Source organism: Tachypleus tridentatus, chromosome 13 (assembly GCF_004210375.1).
Source record: "Tachypleus tridentatus isolate NWPU-2018 chromosome 13, ASM421037v1, whole genome shotgun sequence".
In the NCBI taxonomy this organism is placed as follows: domain Eukaryota; kingdom Metazoa; phylum Arthropoda; class Merostomata; order Xiphosura; family Limulidae; genus Tachypleus; species Tachypleus tridentatus.
This window is the reverse complement of record NC_134837.1, coordinates 198,880,164-198,896,553: the sequence shown is the minus strand read 5'-3', so window position 1 is coordinate 198,896,553 and position 16,390 is coordinate 198,880,164. Positions and strand designations below refer to the sequence as shown.

General features: G+C 33.8%; 6 non-coding genes across 6 annotated transcripts; all 6 read left to right on the top strand.

The window, feature by feature from the left end:
* The first annotated feature begins 1,647 nt into the window (after positions 1–1,647).
* Positions 1,648–1,719, top strand: TRNAF-GAA (transfer RNA phenylalanine (anticodon GAA)). Its single transcript has one exon. It is a non-coding gene; the product is annotated as a tRNA-Phe (tRNA).
* A 2,438-nt stretch (positions 1,720–4,157) lies between these two features.
* On the top strand, positions 4,158–4,230 carry TRNAF-GAA (transfer RNA phenylalanine (anticodon GAA)). The gene has a single exon. It is a non-coding gene; the product is annotated as a tRNA-Phe (tRNA).
* Positions 4,231–6,667: 2,437 nt separating this feature from the next.
* TRNAF-GAA (transfer RNA phenylalanine (anticodon GAA)) lies at positions 6,668–6,739 on the top strand. The gene has a single exon. It is a non-coding gene; the product is annotated as a tRNA-Phe (tRNA).
* A 2,436-nt stretch (positions 6,740–9,175) lies between these two features.
* TRNAF-GAA (transfer RNA phenylalanine (anticodon GAA)) lies at positions 9,176–9,248 on the top strand. Its single transcript has one exon. It is a non-coding gene; the product is annotated as a tRNA-Phe (tRNA).
* A 2,436-nt stretch (positions 9,249–11,684) lies between these two features.
* On the top strand, positions 11,685–11,757 carry TRNAF-GAA (transfer RNA phenylalanine (anticodon GAA)). Its single transcript has one exon. It is a non-coding gene; the product is annotated as a tRNA-Phe (tRNA).
* A 2,431-nt stretch (positions 11,758–14,188) lies between these two features.
* On the top strand, positions 14,189–14,260 carry TRNAF-GAA (transfer RNA phenylalanine (anticodon GAA)). Its single transcript has one exon. It is a non-coding gene; the product is annotated as a tRNA-Phe (tRNA).
* The last annotated feature ends 2,130 nt before the right edge of the window (positions 14,261–16,390 follow it).

The window sequence follows — 16,390 nt, the reverse complement described above, 5'->3', positions numbered from 1 at the left end:
CGTGATAAGAAGCTTTTCCAAATTGAACCTTCTATTAGACTTTTGCCGTCTTCTTTCCGTAAGGATCGGAAGGAGGAAGTTGTCCTAACTAGGGTAAGAATGGGTCATAATTTTTAATTCATCCTTTTCTTTTATCTGACGACACCATTACAGACGTATTTTTACCATGAGTTCACTCAAGACGTTTGAGAGTGTCATTGGCGATGGTAACACTGTCCACACTACAAACATTTTTAATTTATTAAGGGCCATTGGCCTTTTAAACTATATTTAAGTTTTATTCGACATTGGGCTATTGTTTTAACTTAATTTCCTGTTACATTGTATAATAATTTTACTGTTATTTTATTTTTTACCGATTTTTTGCAAAAAAACTATATGTCATGTTATACTGACGAATGCTTTAACAGCCATTTCCAGTTGAGGGACCACATTATCATTAGTGGATGCTGTTATTGTTAATCGAAACGCTCGAATATTTTGTTAGTATCTTATTATTTGTATTTCTCACGAAATCTCATAAAAAAAATAATGCAATATACACAAGATACTCTCCAAAATTTTTCAACAGAACAAATATTTTGCTGTTTGCAAACAAAATTTGCACGTAGGTGGCATATTATTTAAAATTAAACAATGTAATACGTGTTATGGGTGATTGATTACCTGTAGCGTCAAATACCTTTTCAAAAGTATTTCAGAACTAAATAGAAAGTCCCAAGTATGTTGATGCGGTTCAATATTTTTTTTTTTTTTACAAATTTCACTGCTATTATATTATAGTACCACAAAACAAAACATTGATGACATGTCGGATTCTTTGCTTTCATGTTTAAAATTAACTAAACTTTACTGACATTTTACACGTGATTTAAAAACGTGCAAATTTCCATAGCAGTTACCTGATTTTAGAGATCCGTTTTATCCTACCTTACAGGTAAAATTGAAGGAGCCACAAGGTGTGCATTTTTTTGAGTATTTCAAAAAGTGCTTCGTCCATTCTTTGTTTTAACTAGATATGGAGAAGTTTTAAAACCTTTTCTCTATAATGCTCATATTAATTACTGGAAATCAACTTCAAAGTTAAGGTACTATCCTACTCGCCTTCCCCCTAACTTCTGTATAGATGTATTGGGATTATTCTTACATCTATTGAGAAAAAAAAATATTTTTCTGTGTATCAAGATTCATAATTCAAATATTTATATTTAGCTTTGCATTCGAATAACGTTTTTATGTGTTATTCAAATTATTATATACGATTTTAACATATTTTAATAAATTTCACGATATCAAAGTGAATTAGACAATTCAGGAAAGTGATATTGGCTGGATTGACTCTTGACATTTTGTTATATTAAAACTTGATCTTGCGATAATTGTATTTTCTTCTACTTTTGAAAAGAACACAAATACTTGGCCTGTGGTATCAAATTATGTTGGCTAACTTTTCAAAACTAAAACGCAAAAGATGTCTTAAACGTAATATACATTTGTATATGTGTTTATGTATGAACGTTTTGTAATTGTAGAAATCAACTGACCAAAAGTAAGATTTATTTTACCAGTATTTTAATGAATGCCCGTAAAATACATATTTGTACTGTAATAGCGTCATATAACTCACTGCCATAACTGAATGCTCGGGCCGAGATAGCTCAGTTGGGAGAGCGTTAGACTGAAGATCTAAAGGTCCCTGGTTCGATCCCGGTCTCGGCGATGCATTAAAATATTTTAAAGCCCGACATGGCCAGGTGGGTGAAAGCGTGCGACTCTTGATTTGAGGGTCGCGCATTCGCATCGCCGGCGCCCAAACATCCTCGCTTTTTCAGCTGTTTGGACGTTATTAGTGACGATCAATCCCAGTTTTCGTTGGTAAAAGAGTAGATCAAGATTTGGTGGTGGGTTGTCATGACCTTCTCTCTGGCCTTACACTGCTAAATTAGGGACGCCTTGCGCACTTGGTGTAGCTTTATGCGAAATTAAACAAAACATAATTATTTTTTTTTGTTTTTGTTTGTATAACTTTCGTAATAACACTAACTTTATCCATTCTTTTTATAATGCTCTTGTTATTTCATTCATCGAGTTTTAAGTGATGTTATATTTTTAATCCGTTGGTAAGATGTACATACATATCTCGTACAGCCTGTGTCAACCATACGTGCTTGACATTTGTCTTGCTCTGACCACGTAGATGCTTTGCGATACACGAATTGTACTATTTGTACAGTCTCGGCTATCTCTGTATTGATCTTGGAATCGCTTCACGTTAGTTCGCACCTTCTTCTCATCAATATTCACAACCGACCAGCCCTTTTCTCTTTATAATTTACTTCTGTCCAATTTTTCTTAAAACCAAGCCACATCAGTATTCCCGGGAACGAGTTCGCTGACATCGCAGCTAAATCTATCTGCTCTGGTGCTATCACTATCATACCTGTTCCATACACGTATTCAATGCTCGACTCTGCGCCAGTTCGTAATCGACTTGGAGTGAACAGCGTGATAAGAAGCTTTTCCAAATTGAACCTTCTACTAGACTTTTGCCGTCTTCTTTCCGTAAGGATCGGAAAAAGGAAGTTGTCCTAACTAGGGTAAGAATGGGTCATAGTTTTTAATTCATCCTTTTCTTTTATCTGACGACACCATTACAGACGTATTTTTACCATGAGTTCACTCAAGACGTTTGAGAGTGTCATTGGCGATGGTAACACTGTCCACACTACAAACATTTTTAATTTATTAAGGGCCATTGGCCTTTTAAACTACATTTAAGTTTTATCCGACATTGGGCTATTGTTTTAACTTAATTTCCTGTTACATTTTATAATAATTTTACTGTTATTTTATTTTTTACCGATTTTTTGGCAAAAGAATTATATGTCATGTTATACTGACGAATATTTTAACAGCCATTTCCAGTTGAGGGACCACATTATCATTAGTGGATGCTGTTATTGTTAATCGAAACGCTCGAATATTTTGTTAGTATCTTATTATTTGTATTTCTCACGAAATCTCATAAAAAAATTAATGCAATATACACAAGATACTCTCCAAAATTTTCAACAGAACAAATATTTTGCTGTTTGCAAACAAAATTTGCACTTAGGTGGCATATTATTTAAAATTAAACAATGTAATACGTGTTATGGGTGATTGATTACCTGTAGCGTCAAATACCTTTTCAAAAGTATTTCAAAACTAAATAGAAAGTCCCAAGTACGTTGATGCGGTTCAATATTTTTTTATTTTTTTTTTACAAATTTCACTGCTATTATATTATAGTACCACAAAACAAAACATTGATGACATGTCGGATTCTTTGCTTTCATGTTTAAAATTAACTAAACTTTACTGACATTTTACACGTGATTTAAAACGTGCAAATTTCCATAGCAGTTACCTGATTTTAGAGATCCGTTTTATCCTACCTTACAGGTAAAATTGAAGGAGCCACAAGGTGTGCATTCTTTTGAGTATTTCAAAAAGTGCTTCGTCCATTCTTTGTTTTAACTAGATATGGAGAAGTTTTAAAACCTTTTCTCTATAATACTCATATTAATTAGTGGAAATCAAATTCAAAGTTAAGGTACTATCCTACTCGCCTTCCCCCTAACTTCTGTATAGATGTATTGGGATTATTCTTACATCTATTGAGAAAAAAATATATATTTTTTTTGTGTATCAAGATTCATAAGTCAAATATTTATATTTAGCTTTGCATTCGAATAGCGTTTTTATGTGTTATTCAAATTATTATATACGATTTTAACATATTTTAATAAATTTCACGATATCAAAGTGAATTAGACAATTCAGGAAAGTGATATTGGCTGGATTGACTCTTGACATTTTGTTATATTAAAACTTGATCTTGCGATAATTGTATTTTCTTCTACTTTTGAAAAGAACACAAATACTTGGCCTGTGGTATCAAATTATGTTGGCTAACTTTTCAAAACTAAAACGCAAAAGATGTCTTAAACGTAATATACATTTGTATATGTGTTTATGTATGAACGTTTTGTAATTGTAGAAATCAACTGACCAAAAGTAAGATTTATTTTACCAGTATTTTAATGAATGCCCGTAAAATACATATTTGTACTGTAATAGCGTCATATAACTCACTGCCATAACTGAATGCTCGGGCCGAGATAGCTCAGTTGGGAGAGCGTTAGACTGAAGATCTAAAGGTCCCTGGTTCGATCCCGGGTCTCGGCGATGCATTAAAATATTTTAAAGCCCGACATGGCCAGGTGGGTGAAAGCGTGCGACTCTTGATTTGAGGGTCGCGCATTCGCATCGCCGGCGCCCAAACATCCTCGCTTTTCAGCTGTTTGGACGTTATTAGTGACGATCAATCCCAGTTTTCGTTGGTAAAAGAGTAGATCAAGATTTGGTGGTGGGTTGTCATGACCTTCTCTCTGGCCTTACACTGCTAAATTAGGGACGCCTTGCGCACTTGGTGTAGCTTTATGCGAAATTAAACAAAACATAATTAATTTTTTGTTTTTGTTTGTATAACTTTCGTAATAACACTAACTTTATCCATTCTTTTTATAATGCTCTTGTTATTTCATTCATCGAGTTTTAAGTGATGTTATATTTTTAATCCGTTGGTAAGATGTACATACATATCTCGTACAGCCTGTGTCAACCATACGTGCTTGACATTTGTCTTGCTCTGACCACGTAGATGCTTTGCGATACACGAATTGTACTATTTGTACAGTCTCGGCTATCTCTGTATTGATCTTGGAATCGCTTCACGTTAGTTCGCACCTTCTTCTCATCAATATTCACAACCGACCAGCCCTTTTCTCTTTATAATTTACTTCTGTCCAATTTTTCTTAAAACCAAGCCACATCAGTATTCCCGGGAACGAGTTCGCTGACATCGCAGCTAAATCTATCTGCTCTGGTGCTATCACTATCATACCTGTTCCATACACGTATTCAATGCTCGACTCTGCGCCAGTTCGTAATCGACTTGGAGTGAACAGCGTTATAAGAAGCTTTTCCAAATTGAACCTTCTATTAGACTTTTGCCGTCTTCTTTCCGTTAGGATCGGAAGGAGGAAGTTGTCCTAACTAGGGTAAGAATGGGTCATAGTTTTTAATTCATCCTTTTCTTTTATCTGACGACACCATTACAGACGTATTTTTACCATGAGTTCACTCAAGACGTTTGAGAGTGTCATTGGCGATGGTAACACTGTCCACACTACAAACATTTTTAATTTATTAAGGGCCATTGGCCTTTTAAACTACATTTAAGTTTTATCCGACATTGGGCTATTGTTTTAACTTAATTTCCTGTTACATTTTATAATAATTTTACTGTTATTTTATTTTTTACCGATTTTTTGGCAAAAGAATTATATGTCATGTTATACTGACGAATATTTTAACAGCCATTTCCAGTTGAGGGACCACATTATCATTAGTGGATGCTGTTATTGTTAATCGAAACGCTCGAATATTTTGTTAGTATCTTATTATTTGTATTTCTCACGAAATCTCATAAAAAAATTAATGCAATATACACAAGATACTCTCCAAAATTTTTCAACAGAACAAATATTTTGCTGTTTGCAAACAAAATTTGCACTTAGGTGGCATATTATTTAAAATTAAACAATGTAATACGTGTTATGGGTGATTGATTACCTGTAGCGTCAAATACCTTTTCAAAAGTATTTCAAAACTAAATAGAAAGTCCCAAGTACGTTGATGCGGTTCAATATTTTTTTATTTTTTTTTTACAAATTTCACTGCTATTATATTATAGTACCACAAAACAAAACATTGATGACATGTCGGATTCTTTGCTTTCATGTTTAAAATTAACTAAACTTTACTGACATTTTACACGTGATTTAAAAACGTGCAAATTTCCATAGCAGTTACCTGATTTTAGAGATCCGTTTTATCCTACCTTACAGGTAAAATTGAAGGAGCCACAAGGTGTGCATTCTTTTGAGTATTTCAAAAAGTGCTTCGTCCATTCTTTGTTTTAACTAGATATGGAGAAGTTTTAAAACCTTTTCTCTATAATACTCATATTAATTAGTGGAAATCAAATTCAAAGTTAAGGTACTATCCTACTCGCCTTCCCCCTAACTTCTGTATAGATGTATTGGGATTATTCTTACATCTATTGAGAAAAAAATATATATTTTTTTTGTGTATCAAGATTCATAAGTCAAATATTTATATTTAGCTTTGCATTCGAATAGCGTTTTTATGTGTTATTCAAATTATTATATACGATTTTAACATATTTTAATAAATTTCACGATATCAAAGTGAATTAGACAATTCAGGAAAGTGATATTGGCTGGATTGACTCTTGACATTTTGTTATATTAAAACTTGATCTTGCGATAATTGTATTTTCTTCTACTTTTGAAAAGAACACAAATACTTGGCCTGTGGTATCAAATTATGTTGGCTAACTTTTCAAAACTAAAACGCAAAAGATGTCTTAAACGTAATATACATTTGTATATGTGTTTATGTATGAACGTTTTGTAATTGTAGAAATCAACTGACCAAAAGTAAGATTTATTTTACCAGTATTTTAATGAATGCCCGTAAAATACATATTTGTACTGTAATAGCGTCATATAACTCACTGCCATAACTGAATGCTCGGGCCGAGATAGCTCAGTTGGGAGAGCGTTAGACTGAAGATCTAAAGGTCCCTGGTTCGATCCCGGTCTCGGCGATGCATTAAAATATTTTAAAGCCCGACATGGCCAGGTGGGTGAAAGCGTGCGACTCTTGATTTGAGGGTCGCGCATTCGCATCGCCGGCGCCCAAACATCCTCGCTTTTTCAGCTGTTTGGACGTTATTAGTGACGATCAATCCCAGTTTTCGTTGGTAAAAGAGTAGATCAAGATTTGGTGGTGGGTTGTCATGACCTTCTCTCTGGCCTTACACTGCTAAATTAGGGACGCCTTGCGCACTTGGTGTAGCTTTATGCGAAATTAAACAAAACATAATTAATTTTTTGTTTTTGTTTGTATAACTTTCGTAATAACACTAACTTTATCCATTCTTTTATAATGCTCTTGTTATTTCATTCATCGAGTTTTAAGTGATGTTATATTTTTAATCCGTTGGTAAGATGTACATACATATCTCGTACAGCCTGTGTCAACCATACGTGCTTGACATTTGTCTTGCTCTGACCACGTAGATGCTTTGCGATACACGAATTGTACTATTTGTACAGTCTCGGCTATCTCTGTATTGATCTTGGAATCGCTTCACGTTAGTTCGCACCTTCTTCTCATCAATATTCACAACCGACCAGCCCTTTTCTCTTTATAATTTACTTCTGTCCAATTTTTCTTAAAACCAAGCCACATCAGTATTCCGGGAACGAGTTCGCTGACATCGCAGCTAAATCTATCTGCTCTGGTGCTATCACTATCATACCTGTTCCATACACGTATTCAATGCTCGACTCTGCGCCAGTTCGTAATCGACTTGGAGTGAACAGCGTGATAAGAAGCTTTTCCAAATTGAACCTTCTATTAGACTTTTGCCGTCTTCTTTCCGTAAGGATCGGAAGGAGGAAGTTGTCCTAACTAGGGTAAGAATGGGTCATAGTTTTAATTCATCCTTTTCTTTTATCTGACGACACCATTACAGACGTATTTTTACCATGAGTTCACTCAAGACGTTTGAGAGTGTCATTGGCGATGGTAACACTGTCCACACTACAAACATTTTTAATTTATTAAGGGCCATTGGCCTTTTAAACTACATTTAAGTTTTATCCGACATTGGGCTATTGTTTTAACTTAATTTCCTGTTACATTTTATAATAATTTTACTGTTATTTTATTTTTTACCGATTTTTTGGCAAAAGAATTATATGTCATGTTATACTGACGAATATTTTAACAGCCATTTCCAGTTGAGGGACCACATTATGATTAGTGGATGCTGTTATTGTTAATCGAAACGCTCGAATATTTTGTTAGTATCTTATTATTTGTATTTCTCACGAAATCTCATAAAAAAATTAATGCAATATACACAAGATACTCTCCAAAATTTTTCAACAGAACAAATATTTTGCTGTTTGCAAACAAAATTTGCACTTAGGTGGCATATTATTTAAAATTAAACAATGTAATACGTGTTATGGGTGATTGATTACCTGTAGCGTCAAATACCTTTTCAAAAGTATTTCAAAACTAAATAGAAAGTCCCAAGTACGTTGATGCGGTTCAATATTTTTTTATTTTTTTTTTACAAATTTCACTGCTATTATATTATAGTACCACAAAACAAAACATTGATGACATGTCGGATTCTTTGCTTTCATGTTTAAAATTAACTAAACTTTACTGACATTTTACACGTGATTTAAAACGTGCAAATTTCCATAGCAGTTACCTGATTTTAGAGATCCGTTTTATCCTACCTTACAGGTAAAATTGAAGGAGCCACAAGGTGTGCATTCTTTTGAGTATTTCAAAAAGTGCTTCGTCCATTCTTTGTTTTAACTAGATATGGAGAAGTTTTAAAACCTTTTCTCTATAATACTCATATTAATTAGTGGAAATCAAATTCAAAGTTAAGGTACTATCCTACTCGCCTTCCCCCTAACTTCTGTATAGATGTATTGGGATTATTCTTACATCTATTGAGAAAAAAATATATATTTTTTTTGTGTATCAAGATTCATAAGTCAAATATTTATATTTAGCTTTGCATTCGAATAGCGTTTTTATGTGTTATTCAAATTATTATATACGATTTTAACATATTTTAATAAATTTCACGATATCAAAGTGAATTAGACAATTCAGGAAAGTGATATTGGCTGGATTGACTCTTGACATTTTGTTATATTAAAACTTGATCTTGCGATAATTGTATTTTCTTCTACTTTTGAAAAGAACACAAATACTTGGCCTGTGGTATCAAATTATGTTGGCTAACTTTTCAAAACTAAAACGCAAAAGATGTCTTAAACGTAATATACATTTGTATATGTGTTTATGTATGAACGTTTTTGTAATTGTAGAAATCAACTGACCAAAAGTAAGATTTATTTTTACCAGTATTTTAATGAATGCCCGTAAAATACATATTTGTACTGTAATAGCGTCATATAACTCACTGCCATAACTGAATGCTCGGGCCGAGATAGCTCAGTTGGGAGAGCGTTAGACTGAAGATCTAAAGGTCCCTGGTTCGATCCCGGGTCTCGGCGATGCATTAAAATATTTTAAAGCCCGACATGGCCAGGTGGGTGAAAGCGTGCGACTCTTGATTTGAGGGTCGCGCATTCGCATCGCCGGCGCCCAAACATCCTCGCTTTTCAGCTGTTTGGACGTTATTAGTGACGATCAATCCCAGTTTTTGTTGGTAAAAGAGTAGATCAAGATTTGGTGGTGGGTTGTCATGACCTTCTCTCTGGCCTTACACTGCTAAATTAGGGACGCCTTGCGCACTTGGTGTAGCTTTATGCGAAATTAAACAAAACATAATTATTTTTTTTGTTTTTGTTTGTATAACTTTCGTAATAACACTAACTTTATCCATTCTTTTTATAATGCTCTTGTTATTTCATTCATCGAGTTTTAAGTGATGTTATATTTTTAATCCGTTGGTAAGATGTACATACATATCTCGTACAGCCTGTGTCAACCATACGTGCTTGACATTTGTCTTGCTCTGACCACGTAGATGCTTTGCGATACACGAATTGTACTATTTGTACAGTCTCGGCTATCTCTGTATTGATCTTGGAATCGCTTCACGTTAGTTCGCACCTTCTTCTCATCAATATTCACAACCGACCAGCCCTTTTCTCTTTATAATTTACTTCTGTCCAATTTTTCTTAAAACCAAGCCACATCAGTATTCCCGGGAACGAGTTCGCTGACATCGCAGCTAAATCTATCTGCTCTGGTGCTATCACTATCATACCTGTTCCATACACGTATTCAATGCTCGACTCTGCGCCAGTTCGTAATCGACTTGGAGTGAACAGCGTGATAAGAAGCTTTTCCAAATTGAACCTTCTATTAGACTTTTGCCGTCTTCTTTCCGTAAGGATCGGAAGGAGGAAGTTGTCCTAACTAGGGTAAGAATGGGTCATAGTTTTAATTCATCCTTTTCTTTTATCTGACGACACCATTACAGACGTATTTTTACCATGAGTTCACTCAAGACGTTTGAGAGTGTCATTGGCGATGGTAACACTGTCCACACTACAAACATTTTTAATTTATTAAGGGCCATTGGCCTTTTAAACTACATTTAAGTTTTATCCGACATTGGGCTATTGTTTTAACTTAATTTCCTGTTACATTTTATAATAATTTTACTGTTATTTTATTTTTTACCGATTTTTTGGCAAAAAAATTATATGTCATGTTATACTGACGAATGCTTTAACAGCCATTTCCAGTTGAGGGACCACATTATCATTAGTGGATGCTGTTATTGTTAATCGAAACGCTCGAATATTTTGTTAGTATCTTATTATTTGTATTTCTCACGAAATCTCATAAAAAAAATTAATGCAATATACACAAGATACTCTCAAAATTTTTCAACAGAACAAATATTTTGCTGTTTGCAAACAAAATTTGCACTTAGGTGGCATATTATTTAAAATTAAACAATGTAATACGTGTTATGGGTGATTGATTACCTGTAGCGTCAAATACCTTTTCAAAAGTATTTCAAAACTAAATAGAAAGTCCCAAGTACGTTGATGCGGTTCAATATTTTTTTTTTTTTTTTACAAATTTCACTGCTATTATATTATAGTACCACAAAACAAAACATTGATGACATGTCGGATTCTTTGCTTTCATGTTTAAAATTAACTAAACTTTACTGACATTTTACACGTGATTTAAAACGTGCAAATTTCCATAGCAGTTACCTGATTTTAGAGATCCGTTTTATCCTACCTTACAGGTAAAATTGAAGGAGCCACAAGGTGTGCATTCTTTTGAGTATTTCAAAAAGTGCTTCGTCCATTCTTTGTTTTAACTAGATATGGAGAAGTTTTAAAACCTTTTCTCTATAATACTCATATTAATTAGTGGAAATCAAATTCAAAGTTAAGGTACTATCCTACTCGCCTTCCCCCTAACTTCTGTATAGATGTATTGGGATTATTCTTACATCTATTGAGAAAAAATATATATTTTTTTTTGTGTATCAAGATTCATAAGTCAAATATTTATATTTAGCTTTGCATTCGAATAACGTTTTTATGTGTTATTCAAATTATTATATACGATTTTAACATATTTTAATAAATTTCACGATATCAAAGTGAATTAGACAATTCAGGAAAGTGATATTGGCTGGATTGACTCTTGACATTTTGTTATATTAAAACTTGATCTTGCGATAATTGTATTTTCTTCTACTTTTGAAAAGAACACAAATACTTGGCCTGTGGTATCAAATTATGTTGGCTAACTTTTCAAAACTAAAACGCAAAAGATGTCTTAAACGTAATATACATTTGTATATGTGTTTATGTATGAACGTTTTTGTAATTGTAGAAATCAACTGACCAAAAGTAAGATTTATTTTTACCAGTATTTTAATGAATGCCCGTAAAATACATATTTGTACTGTAATAGCGTCATATAACTCACTGCCATAACTGAATGCTCGGGCCGAGATAGCTCAGTTGGGAGAGCGTTAGACTGAAGATCTAAAGGTCCCTGGTTCGATCCCGGGTCTCGGCGATGCATTAAAATATTTTAAAGCCCGACATGGCCAGGTGGGTGAAAGCGTGCGACTCTTGATTTGAGGGTCGCGCATTCGCATCGCCGGCGCCCAAACATCCTCGCTTTTTCAGCTGTTTGGACGTTATTAGTGACGATCAATCCCAGTTTTCGTTGGTAAAAGAGTAGATCAAGATTTGGTGGTGGGTTGTCATGACCTTCTCTCTGGCCTTACACTGCTAAATTAGGGACGCCTTGCGCACTTGGTGTAGCTTTATGCGAAATTAAACAAAACATAATTAATTTTTTTGTTTTTGTTTGTATAACTTTCGTAATAACACTAACTTTATCCATTCTTTTTATAATGCTCTTGTTATTTCATTCATCGAGTTTTAAGTGATGTTATATTTTAATCCGTTGGTAAGATGTACATACATATCTCGTACAGCCTGTGTCAACCATACGTGCTTGACATTTGTCTTGCTCTGACCACGTAGATGCTTTGCGATACACGAATTGTACTATTTGTACAGTCTCGGCTATCTCTGTATTGATCTTGGAATCGCTTCACGTTAGTTCGCACCTTCTTCTCATCAATATTCACAACCGACCAGCCCTTTTCTCTTTATAATTTACTTCTGTCCAATTTTTCTTAAAACCAAGCCACATCAGTATTCCGGGAACGAGTTCGCTGACATCGCAGCTAAATCTATCTGCTCTGGTGCTATCACTATCATACCTGTTCCATACACGTATTCAATGCTCGACTCTGCGCCAGTTCGTAATCGACTTGGAGTGAACAGCGTGATAAGAAGCTTTTCCAAATTGAACCTTCTATTAGACTTTTGCCGTCTTCTTTCCGTAAGGATCGGAAGGAGGAAGTTGTCCTAACTAGGGTAAGAATGGGTCATAGTTTTTAATTCATCCTTTTCTTTTATCTGACGACACCATTACAGACGTATTTTTACCATGAGTTCACTCAAGACGTTTGAGAGTGTCATTGGCGATGGTAACACTGTCCACACTACAAACATTTTTAATTTATTAAGGGCCATTGGCCTTTTAAACTACATTTAAGTTTTATCCGACATTGGGCTATTGTTTTAACTTAATTTCCTGTTACATTTTATAATAATTTTACTGTTATTTTATTTTTTACCGATTTTTTGGCAAAAGAATTATATGTCATGTTATACTGACGAATGCTTTAACAGCCATTTCCAGTTGAGGGACCACATTATCATTAGTGGATGCTGTTATTGTTAATCGAAACGCTCGAATATTTTGTTAGTATCTTATTATTTGTATTTCTCACGAAATCTCATAAAAAAATTAATGCAATATACACAAGATACTCCAAAATTTTTCAACAGAACAAATATTTTGCTGTTTGCAAACAAAATTTGCACTTAGGTGGCATATTATTTAAAATTAAACAATGTAATACGTGTTATGGGTGATTGATTACCTGTAGCGTCAAATACCTTTTCAAAAGTATTTCAAAACTAAATAGAAAGTCCCAAGTACGTTGATGCGGTTCAATATTTTTTTTTTTTTTTTACAAATTTCACTGCTATTATATTTTAGTACCACAAAACAAAACATTGATGACATGTCGGATTCTTTGCTTTCATGTTTAAAATTAACTAAACTTTACTGACATTTTACACGTGATTTAAAACGTGCAAATTTCCATAGCAGTTACCTGATTTTAGAGATCCGTTTTATCCTACCTTACAGGTAAAATTGAAGGAGCCACAAGGTGTGCATTCTTTTGAGTATTTCAAAAAGTGCTTCGTCCATTCTTTGTTTTAACTAGATATGGAGAAGTTTTAAAACCTTTCTCTATAATACTCATATTAATTAGTGGAAATCAAATTCAAAGTTAAGGTACTATCCTACTCGCCTTCCCCTAACTTCTGTATAGATGTATTGGGATTATTCTTACATCTATTGAGAAAAAAATATATATTTTTTTGTGTATCAAGATTCATAAGTCAAATATTTATATTTAGCTTTGCATTCGAATAACGTTTTTATGTGTTATTCAAATTATTATATACGATTTTAACATATTTTAATAAATTTCACGATATCAAAGTGAATTAGACAATTCAGGAAAGTGATATTGGCTGGATTGACTCTTGACATTTTGTTATATTAAAACTTGATCTTGCGATAATTGTATTTTCTTCTACTTTTGAAAAGAACACAAATACTTGGCCTGTGGTATCAAATTATGTTGGCTAACTTTTCAAAACTAAAACGCAAAAGATGTCTTAAACGTAATATACATTTGTATATGTGTTTATGTATGAACGTTTTTGTAATTGTAGAAATCAACTGACCAAAAGTAAGATTTATTTTTACCAGTATTTTAATGAATGCCCGTAAAATACATATTTGTACTGTAATAGCGTCATATAACTCACTGCCATAACTGAATGCTCGGGCCGAGATAGCTCAGTTGGGAGAGCGTTAGACTGAAGATCTAAAGGTCCCTGGTTCGATCCGGGTCTCGGCGATGCATTAAAATATTTTAAAGCCCGACATGGCCAGGTGGGTGAAAGCGTGCGACTCTTGATTTGAGGGTCGAGCATTCGCATCGCCGGCGCCCAAACATCCTCGCTTTTTCAGCTGTTTGGACGTTATTAGTGACGATCAATCCCAGTTTTCGTTGGTAAAAGAGTAGATCAAGATTTGGTGGTGGGTTGTCATGACCTTCTCTCTGGCCTTACACTGCTAAATTAGGGACGCCTTGCGCACTTAGTGTAGCTTTATGCGAAATTAAACAAAACATAATTAATTTTTTTTTTTTGTTTGTATAACTTTCGTAATAACACTAACTTTATCCATTCTTTTTATAATGCTCTTGTTATTTCATTCATCGAGTTTTAAGTGATGTTATATTTTTAATCCGTTGGTAAGATGTACATACATATCTCGTACAGCCTGTGTCAACCATACGTGCTTGACATTTGTCTTGCTCTGACCACGTAGATGCTTTGCGATACACGAATTGTACTATTTGTACAGTCTCGGCTATCTCTGTATTGATCTTGGAATCGCTTCACGTTAGTTCGCACCTTCTTCTCATCAATATTCACAACCGACCAGCCCTTTTCTCTTTATAATTTACTTCTGTCCAATTTTTCTTAAAACCAAGCCACATCAGTATTTCCCGGGAACGAGTTCGCTGACATCGCAGCTAAATCTATCTGCTCTGGTGCTATCACTATCATACCTGTTCCATACACGTATTCAATGCTCGACTCTGCGCCAGTTCGTAATCGACTTGGAGTGAACAGCGTGATAAGAAGCTTTTCCAAATTGAACCTTCTATTAGACTTTTGCCGTCTTCTTTCCGTAAGGATCGGAAGGAGGAAGTTGTCCTAACTAGGGTAAGAATGGGTCATAGTTTTAATTCATCCTTTTCTTTTATCTGACGACACCATTACAGACGTATTTTTACCATGAGTTCACTCAAGACGTTTGAGAGTGTCATTGGCGATGGTAACACTGTCCACACTACAAACATTTTTAATTTATTAAGGGCCATTGGCCTTTTAAACTACATTTAAGTTTTATCCGACATTGGGCTATTGTTTTAACTTAATTTCCTGTTACATTTTATAATAATTTTACTGTTATTTTATTTTTTACCGATTTTTTGGCAAAAGAATTATATGTCATGTTATACTGACGAATGCTTTAACAGCCATTTCCAGTTGAGGGACCACATTATCATTAGTGGATGCTGTTATTGTTAATCGAAACGCTCGAATATTTTGTTAGTATCTTATTATTTGTATTTCTCACGAAATCTCATAAAAAAATTAATGCAATATACACAAGATACTCTCCAAAATTTTTCAACAGAACAAATATTTTGCTGTTTGCAAACAAAATTTGCACTTAGGTGGCATATTATTTAAAATTAAACAATGTAATACGTGTTATGGGTGATTGATTACCTGTAGCGTCAAATACCTTTTCAAAAGTATTTCAAAACTAAATAGAAAGTCCCAAGTACGTTGATGCGGTTCAATATTTTTTTATTTTTTTTTTACAAATTTCACTGCTATTATATTATAGTACCACAAAACAAAACATTGATGACATGTCGGATTCTTTGCTTTCATGTTTAAAATTAACTAAACTTTACTGACATTTTACACGTGATTTAAAACGTGCAAATTTCCATAGCAGTTACCTGATTTTAGAGATCCGTTTTATCCTACCTTACAGGTAAAATTGAAGGAGCCACAAGGTGTGCATTCTTTTGAGTATTTCAAAAAGTGCTTCGTCCATTCTTTGTTTTAACTAGATATGGAGAAGTTTTAAAACCTTTCTCTATAATACTCATATTAATTAGTGGAAATCAAATTCAAAGTTAAAGTACTATCCTACTCGCCTTCCCCCTAACTTCTGTATAGATGTATTGGGATTATTCTTACATCTATTGAGAAAAAAATAATATTTTTTTGTGTATCAAGATTCATGAGTCAAATATTTATATTTAGCTTTGCATTCGAATAACGTTTTTATGTGTTATTCAAATTATTATATACGATTTTAACATATTTTAATAAATTTCACGATATCAAAGTGAATTAGACAATTCAGGAAAGTGATATTGGCTGGATTGACTCTT